Source organism: Merops nubicus, unplaced genomic scaffold (assembly GCF_000691845.1).
Source record: "Merops nubicus isolate BGI_N331 unplaced genomic scaffold, ASM69184v1 scaffold319, whole genome shotgun sequence".
Lineage (NCBI taxonomy): Eukaryota > Metazoa > Chordata > Aves > Coraciiformes > Meropidae > Merops > Merops nubicus.
This window is the reverse complement of record NW_008630060.1, coordinates 1-9720: the sequence shown is the minus strand read 5'-3', so window position 1 is coordinate 9720 and position 9720 is coordinate 1.

Below are 9720 nucleotides of genomic sequence, written 5' to 3'. Positions count from 1 at the left end.
CCGCGCGCCTGCTCCCCAGCCACTCTTCCCCAAGCCTGGAGTGTTGCATGGGTGGTTGTGACCAACGTGCAGGACCCAGCACTTGGCCTTGTTAAACCTCATCTAACTGACCTCAGCCCATCAATCCAACCTGTCCAGAGTCCTCTGCAGAGCCTTCCTACCCTCCAGCAGACCAATGCTCCCACTCAATTTGGTGTTATGTGCAAACTTATGGAGGGTGCACTAGATCCCCTTACCCAGATCATTGATAAAGATGTTAAACGAGACTGGCCCCAAAACTGAGCCCTGGGGAACACTACTTGTGACCAGTCACCAACTGGATTTTCCTCCATTCACCACAACTCTCTGGGCTCAGCCATCCAGCCAGTTTTTAACTGACCAAAGAGCACATCTGTCTATGCCATGAGCCACCAGCTTCTCTAGCACAATGCCATGGGAGATAATGTAAAAGACCTTACTAAAGTCCAGGCAGACAACACCCACAGCCTTTCCCTCATCCCCTAGGCAGGTCACCTGGTCATAGAAGGAGATCAGGTTGGTCAAGCAGGACCTGCCATTTATGAACCCATACTGGCTGGGCCTGATCCTCTGGTTGCCCTGCATGTGCCACGTGAGTGCTCTGAAGATGAACCATTCCATAATCTTCCTTGGCACCAAGGTCAGGCTGACAGGCCTGTAGCTCCCTGGATCCTCCTTCCTGCCCTTCTTGTAGGTGGGCGTCACATTGGCAAGACTCCAGTCAGCCGGGACCTCTCCTGTTAACCAGGACTGCTGAGAAATGATGTAGAGTGGCTTGGCAAAGTCTTCTGCCAGCTCCCTCAGCACTCTCGGGTGTATCTTATTTGACCCCATAGACTTGTGAGTATCCAGGTGGCATAGCTGGTCCTTAACTGCTTCCTCCTGTATTATGTGGGTTTTATTCTGCTCTCCTTTCCTGTCTTCCAACTCAGGGGGCTGAATACCCTGAGGATAATTCATCCGACTATTGAAGACTGAGGCAGAGAAGGCATTGAGTACCTCAGCTTTTTCCTCATCCTTAGTGGCAGTGTTCCAAAAAAGGGTGGAGAGTCTCCTTGGCTCTCTTTTTGTTGTTAATGTATTTGTAAAAACCTTTTTTTATTCTCTCTTATGACAGTGGCCAGACTGAGCTCTAGCTGGACTTTTGCCTTTCTGATGTTCTTTCTGCATGGCCTAACTAGGTCCTTATAGTCTTCTTGAGTTGCTTGCCTTTTCTTCCAAAGTTTGTTTTTTTTTTTTCCTGAGTCCCACAGAATCTCCCTGTTCAGCCCAGCTAGTCATCTTCATCTTAAGACATACGGGGACAGAGGGGAAATGGGGACAAAAAGGATGAGAGGAAATGGCTCCCAGTTGCACCAGGGGAGGTTTTGATTGGGTATTAGGAAGCATTTCTTCAATGGGGGAGTGATTAGGCACCGGAATGGTGGTGCAGTCATCATCCCTGGAAGTATTCAAAAAACGAGTAGATGTAGCACTTGAGGCTATGGTCTAGTGGTTAGGGAAATGCTGGGATGAAGGTTCGACTCAATGATCCTGGAGGTCCTTTCCAACTATAGTGATTCTATGTCAGCCTGCTCCTGTCCCTCTAAGACTTCCTTCTTGAAGAATGTCCAGTCTTCCTGCATCCCTTTGCCCTTCAGGACTGTGTCCCAAGGGACTTTCTCAACCAGTGTCCTGAACAGGCCAAAGTCAGGCCTTAGTAAGCTTGCAGTGTCTGCTATACTTGTGACTCTCACCGATTCTCTGAATCTCCTGGCAGAAGCTTGCTTAGTGATTAACATACACATCTGGGAGTCAGGTTTGTTACTGAGGGACTTTATTTCTAGCTAGGGCATTGGCTTGCTGGGTGACCTTTAGCAAGACATCTCAGGTTGTTCTGCCTCATTTCCCTGCTGTACAATAGAAAAAAAATATTTCAGTAGAGGTGTGAAACTTAATTCATTAATATTTGTAAAGCATTTGCTGATCTGTAGAATAAAGGTGTTCTACCTATGAATAATTCTTAGCCTTGCCTTATAGTAAAAGCACCATATTCTTGGCTTTATAAAAAAAGAAGGGATAAGCCAAAATACTACAGCAAGTCATCGTGGGAAATAACTTGGTTCTTGCCCAATGGTATATATGCAATTTGTGTGTACGTGCTAAAACAGTGAGAAACCTTAGGAAGAGGAGGAAGTTACCTTTCTCCCTCACTGATTCTTGAAAAGAAAGGGATTCTGTTTAATATCCTACCATATCTTATCACAGAAATAAACACACTATGGAAAATTGAAACATATTAGCAATCTATGAGAGTATCAAATATGAGGCTTCCTTATATCAACTCCTGCCTTAGAATATTTTGGCAGAATTTTCATTTCAGCAACTATCAAATAAGATATGTTTTTTCCTTTCCCAGTGGATGGATATTTTATTTGATGCCTCAGCAGTTTCACCAAGACTATTATGTTTTCCTATATTGTTAAAAAAAAGATCTGACCAGGAAGCAGGTAAGCATCCTAATGACATTGTATTTTGATGCCAAAGACATCTTTTAATCTTTTATCATAGTCAAATTTTTTTTTGTTGTTTTTTATGATCAGGTATTTGAGGTCTGACACAAAGCTGTTATCCTTCTGCCACCTGAGAGACAGGCTGAATCTGTCTGAGTCTGGGATTGCTTCTTTCCTTCAGCAAGTCCTGAATAATGACTTCCCTGCAAAAATATTTTCCCCCTGTCATCATTTATTCTAGTTACAATGCTATCTCTTTTCTCTGCAGATCTCACCTTGCTTGGTATGTAGTGAGTCTTTTCATCATCAGCAGATGGATGGCAAACAAACTGGGAAAGATAGCTGCTATGGATAGTATTTGCAGAACTAAGCAGATGAGTGTCAAATACCTTTGATTATCCATGAAGAGAACTTACAAGTGGTAAAGGGGCAAATCAAGACATATCTTTCCTACCTCTTGTTCCTGTTTCTTGGAAAAATGGATAGAAAAATTAATATGTTAGCACTTGAACTATTTTGTAAGTAAGACACATCAAAAAGCTTATTCTTTTTTACTCATTGATAACCTGTGGACATATACTGTGCACTGTGTATTGTGGCATTACCATGGAGAACTGAGGAAGGAGAAGGTAGGTCCTTGGACAAATGTTCATAGCTTCTTTTACATAGGATGAAAATTCACATTCTTTATTTAAAATTTTTGTAGTAAAATATGCAGGTACATATTCATCCATTAGGCAAAACCCTCTGATTGCTAAGAATCGTCAGTATTTAATTTTGAACTGTCATTATATGAGTAGGTAAAGGAAGTTTTTAAAAGGCAGTTTAAAGACAAGACTTCAGTAAATATGCTGCCTTTCTCTGTGTGCATTTCTAGACTGAGTTTTTTTGTGTTATATTTATATTCATGTCTATCACACTGTTAGTGCATTTTCTTCTATAAATTGACCCTGACTGTTACTGTAAAATATAACTTAAATGAAGTGTGGCTTTGAGACCAGATAGATTATTAAAATTTTATGGTATATACATTGAATCACACAAAGTTGTTTCTTGTTGATATTTCAATACTAAATGCTTCTTTTGAAAGATGTCTTTCAATGGACGAATCTATGGTCCAAGATGTCCTCATACACAACTCCCTCTGGATCTTATTTTTCACTGGCTTGCATCTCTTAGTCATTTATACCTCTGTAAAACAGATTTAAAATAACACCATTTAACCTAGTAGCCTTTGATGAGGCTACTACATCAAAGGCTACAGATGAGTGTTTAAGGTGCAAAACAGAAGAAAACTGCATCCTGTGTCTTCTCTGTGAAATATAAACATGAGATGGTGGCAGAAATTAGTATGTTCTGGCTGTAACCTGCAAGCTCAATTCTTGGTGGGAAAACTTTATAAAAGCAAACCAGACTCCTTGTGTAATTGTGAAGAAGAATGTATCTGGCTAAGTGTTTATGTACTCAGAAGCAGCATACACATATAGCACTGGAGATTCCTCCAAAAATATCAGTATACCTGACTGTAGCTGGTCACAATGCCTTTATTAGGATTTTATCCTAGATCTTTTTTTTTCACTAGTGATTGTCACTGCAGTACAAAACCTGTAAATTAATTCTTTAATTGCACACTAGTCTGTATAAACCAACAGAAAATCAGTGTCTGTGATAAGTATTTATTGATGAGACAGAAGTCCTGATTATATTTAAATGCATACACACACACACATTTTTACCCTACAAGTCTCAATAAACTACTCGGCTACTAAGTACCATATAAGTTGCTTGAGATATTGTGACCAGATGGTTCACAGGGCTAGTAATGGATTATAGTGCTTTCTGGCTCCAGATTGCCAGTTCAAATCTGGGTCAGGTTGACACTGTCTGAAAATTATTACTGTTTGGTGGCTCATGTGAAATGAGTTGGAGACCTCAATATAGTTCCTAAAGGCTGGGTTAATATAACACAAATGTCACCAGATGATTGTCGGTTTCAGGGCTCAGGCTGAAGTGCACAGAAGTCAGTGGAAAAGCTTCCATTGATTTCAGCTGGTATTGAATTAGGTCTTAATTATGGAGAATGAATCCTTTGTGCTCTCCAAAGTGGTTATTTACAACGGGGTGAAGGACGCCCATGAACTACTCCTAGGAGATATGTACCGGTGCCAGCTAGGATAAAGCAGAAGGAGATGCTATCTGTCCTTGTACTTCATGGAGTATGTGGATATTAGGATGGGCCAATCCTTGACTAAATGCACTAATCTTCCAGAGTTTGAGTAAGAGGGGGCTTATTCTGGCAGAGAGTGGTAGAGAGTCAAAAGCTCAGTGAAAGTTCACAATAATGTTCTGTTGTTAAGCTCAGTGCTGGTCAACAGGTCAGTTAAATGCCTCATAAGTTTATCACAGATCACCTGCTCTCACCTAAGGATAGTTTTGGTTTTATTTGAACAGCAGACGTCTTTTGAACTCCACAGATAATGACCTGGCTTCAGTCTGAAGTGTGTTTTGTCACCATCCAGGCTCCATTAGTGCAGCAATGAATGAGAAGCATCTCAATCCTTGGGGATAAGTGCCATCACAGAGAAGAAATATTAGAAATTGAACACCTTTTAGTTTAACTGACCGGAAATTCAAACCAGACAAGTTAAAACAGAAAATGAGGCACAGTATTTTCACAGTAGTTGATCAACCAGTGGATCAAACAAGTAAGAAAAATAAAGAAAATGCCTTTTCTATCTTCACATCAAGTTCAGATACATGTCTGGAAGATATGTATTAATCAGATGCACCACCAGACTGTATCCAATAACCCTGTTTGCATTGTGACAGTGATGTATTATTATTGCCAAGGGAGCCAAAAAAAGAGATAAAACTGACCTGCTAGTCTAGTGAACCACATATATTTACCCCTGCCTTCTGCTCTCTTTCAGGCTTGGTTTCTAGTTCTTCTACAGTGGCACTCAAGTACAACTGTGAATGAATGTTTTCTGTGGCTCTTAAATTAAATTAATTCAAATTTCAAAACCAGTTCTTGGCTGTATACCTGAGAATTCAATGTCTAACTAATTTGATGTCCTTCTATGACAAGGTCATCCGCCCAGTGGATGAAGGGAAGGCAATGAATGTAGTTTTTCTGGATTTTAGTAAGGCTTTTGTTATTGCACCTCACACAATCCTTCTGCACAAGTCATCCGGCTGTGAGATAAGCAGGTAAATGATGCACTGGGTGAAGAACTGGCTGAAGGGCAGTTGTGGTGAATGGGGCTACATCTGACTGGCAACCGGTCACCAGCAGTGCTCCTCAGAGCTCAGCTCTAGGGTCAGTTCTGTTCAATATTTTTACTGATGATCTCAGGATCTACAGGATTTGAATGCACTGTTAGCAAGTTTGCTGATGATACCAAACTGGGAGGTGCTGTTGACCCTCTTGAGGACGAGAAGTTTTGAAGAGGGATCTAGAGACACTGGAGCATTGGACAATCATCAATAGCACAAAATTTAACAAGGACAAATTCCAGATTCTGCTCCTGGGGTAGAGTAACATCAGGCACAAGTATAAAATGGGACAGGAGTGTCTGGAGAGCAGTCCTGCAGAAAGGGATCTGGGGATGCTGGCTGACAGCAGGCTCACTAGGACTCAGCAGTGTGCCCTGGCAGACAAGAGTTCAAACCATATCCTGGGGTGCATCAAACACAGCATAACCAGCTGGTCAGAAGAGGTGATTACCCTCAGCATTGGGAAAGCCTCACCTTGAGTACTTTGTGCTGTTCTATGCCCCACAATCAAAGGAGGATGAAGAACAAAAGAAGGAAGGAAAACAAAAAAGGATGTGAATGTCCTTGAATGCATCCAGAGGAGGACAATAAAGCTGGTGAAAGGGCTGGAAGGTACGTCCTATGAGGAGCACCTGAACTCTTGTCCCTTGTATCCACCGATAGGACACGTGAAAATGGTTCAATGCTACATCAGAAGAGGTTCCAGCTGAACATTAGGAAGCATTTCTTTATGGAGAGGGTGATCAAACACTGAAACAGTCTTTCTCAGAGGTGATTGATGCCCCAAGCCTATCAGTGTTTAAGAAGCATTTAGACCATGCCATTAATAACATGCTTTAACTTTTGGTAAGTGCTCAAGTGGACAGTTGGACCAGATGACTGTTGTCTAGTTGGACTAGATTCCTCTCCTCTCCTCTCCTCTCCTCTCCTCTCCTCTCCTCTCCTCTCCTCTCCTCTTTCTCCCCTAGTCAACAAAACTGTTATTTTTTAAAATCCCTTTTGTATCCTCTCCTCTCCTCTCCTCTCCTCAACAAAACCGTTATTTTTTAAAATCCCTTTTGTTTCTTCTTATTAAACTATTTATGTCTTTATGTTTAGGCAGATGCTGGTGACCTGAGCATTTTACGTTCTAGGTACATATTCTACGCAAACCTGTAGGTTTGCTGTTGAATTCCTGTATTTTAGAACCCCTCATTTGTTTACCTGTATACCATTTAGCTTAGATGAAAATAACTATCCTGAACAGTTTCTACTCATAAACAGTAATAATTAATACTCTAAGGAGGCTCTGCTCCAGTAGGAGAATAAAGAGACCAAATTTTGTTGTTGAGATATGAACAGAGGCAAAGAAGAGAGAAAAGTTTCATAGTAGAAGAGGCAGTATGGATGTTCAATTTAGTCTTGAGATCAAGAGCAAGATAATATGCAAAGAAAGTTTGTATGGAGGGAAGAACCTGAAGGAATTAAATTAATGATTTTTTATTCCCAGGAATTTACTCTCTTAAATAGGAAAACAGAAGTGTTTAAAATGCAAAATGTATTGCTTATGTTATGTTGTATGTGCATGAAGAGATAAAATCACAAAACAGAAAAATCACATCTTCATCAGGATGCTGTCAAGCAGGTGAAGTGGTATGAGAGGTTGTTCCAATTTCAGCACCTAACATTTGGAGGAAAGATGATGTTACTACTGCTAGAAGGCATATCAAACACCAGGTCTGCACTTGAGCTGTGATATAAACTTAGATACGCTTTAAAACCTGCTTGCTTTTTAGATTTTATTTGTATGTATTTATCAATGGTTTACTGCTGATGGTGTTTACTGATAAGATTGATATGTCTTTTTCTATTAAACATAACTAGGTTTTAATGAAGACATAATTCAGATCAGCTGTGGGTTTGCATGTTTATAAACATAATAGTGCCCATCAAAACCTTTAGGATGGCTGAAGCATATAAAAGGAATCTGTAAGACATGTTTAGATTTACATTTGAGCTTAGGGAAGTGTGTTGTTCAGATTCTTAAAATGTTTCAGTGACATGTACTTCAGGTGTTTGTGGATATACAGGTAAAATATTCAATATGAGGTGCCATTTTCTTTGGGAAACAATTGCCTCCTCATTTAGCCATACAATTTAGAATAGATTTACCAAATTAAATTATTTAAATGTGATACTGTTTTCTGAAATCTTACAAAAAAACTCCTTTGCATTAATTATCTTTCCTGTGCAACTTCCCCCCTCCCCCCTTCAGCTTTCTCAGTATCTTTTGAGTTCATTTAATTGACAAGTGTGATGGGTGAGAACACAGAATCTGTACTGAGTGATCACAAGTCCTGGATACTTCACTTGAAGATATACCTTTTTCTATATGCCTGTCTTGTTTGTGTTTATATGATCAACAGTTGCCAGAGATTTAAGTGCTTACCAAGAGACACTAAAATTCTTGGTGACTGCATGGCTTTATATTCTGTTTTTCAGCATATGCCTGGCCTGAAAAGGAGCCAGAGAGACTTCATAATGTCATTTTCTTGAAAGTGAAAGGTGAACCAATGTACCAACCAGGAATGATTGCCAAAACAAAGCTATGCAGTAGATTATTTGGGGTCAGAAAAGCACTGTAGTTGGGTTTTAAGGATAATGTTACACTGCAGTAGAAGTTTTTGCTTATGTCATAATAAATACAGAATAGCTCAATAATTTGCAGATATATATTTAGGGGAAGGAGGGCGTTGATTTAGTTGTGGTTATTTATTGAGGTTTTATTCTAGTTATTGATCCACCTTATCTGACTATATGTCTCCTTTGCCTACCTGTCTGTCCATTTTTTTGGTCTGAGTTTTTCCATTGGTTTTTGTAGAATCACTCTAAATATGGAATTATGGTTAGACCTATGCTAAATAAGCACATGTGTGGGTAATTTAAAACAGAAAGCTCATGTGGATCAAAGAATAACCTATCTTGGCCATATATTTTATCTATGTTCATGTATATTCATGCAGACAATTAAAATCTGATCATATAAAAACTTCCGAGTCAAGATGAAACTTCTTTGAGCATCAGGTAAGCACAAGTAAAAGGAGAAGATAATCTGAGACAGTAGCAGTACGACAGGGGATCAGTACTCTGGATAATAATGAAGTGAGTACAACCTAGCAAACATTGTATTAAGGGGCTTTCTGAACTGAATTATACTTCAGGTGATACATTAAGGCTATATTTAACATTTTTTTTTGTGAAAAATTAACTCTACATGGATGTTAACATTCCCTAACAGTTCAGATGTATTCAACATTTCATGTGATCTAAATTGAGGAAAAAAAAAATTACTGGCAGAAATTCTTATTTGTTAGAATAATCCTTCATCTAGTATAGCCTTATCCTGTAAATCTTGATTCCCAGGATCCATCACTGAATGAAAAAAGGTCCTTCTGTGGTTGGCTCCTGTTTAAGGAAGAATTAGAAGAGATATAGTCACTTGAAAACTAGAAAAAGAAATTTGTAAAGGGACATGTCAGCTGCTACCTAAATGGTCATGGGAATATGACTTGATATACCTATACAAAAATTTGCAGGTAAGTACTTGTTGTTTCTGCCAATCCTGGAAGGTGTTTGAAAGACATGCCATCTAAGTGCATTTAGCATGACGCTGAGTCCACATTGTGCCATGCAGAGATATACTTGAGCGCTTTCAAATTCTACCTCTAGAAGATGCAGTTTGGCTAAAACCTCAGATTTATGTGCCTTAATCACTCACTGAAATCACCCAAGTTTGTTTTGAAGATGCAGGTCCTAGTTTTGGTGGTGGAAGAGTCTAAGGTAAACAGACCTTGAACTGAATAAACCAGAATGTATTATGTCCAGATAACAGAAATTTACTAGTCCCTTCTGAAAGTCCAGCGTTCATTACAAGGCCAAGTGCAAGGTCCTGCAT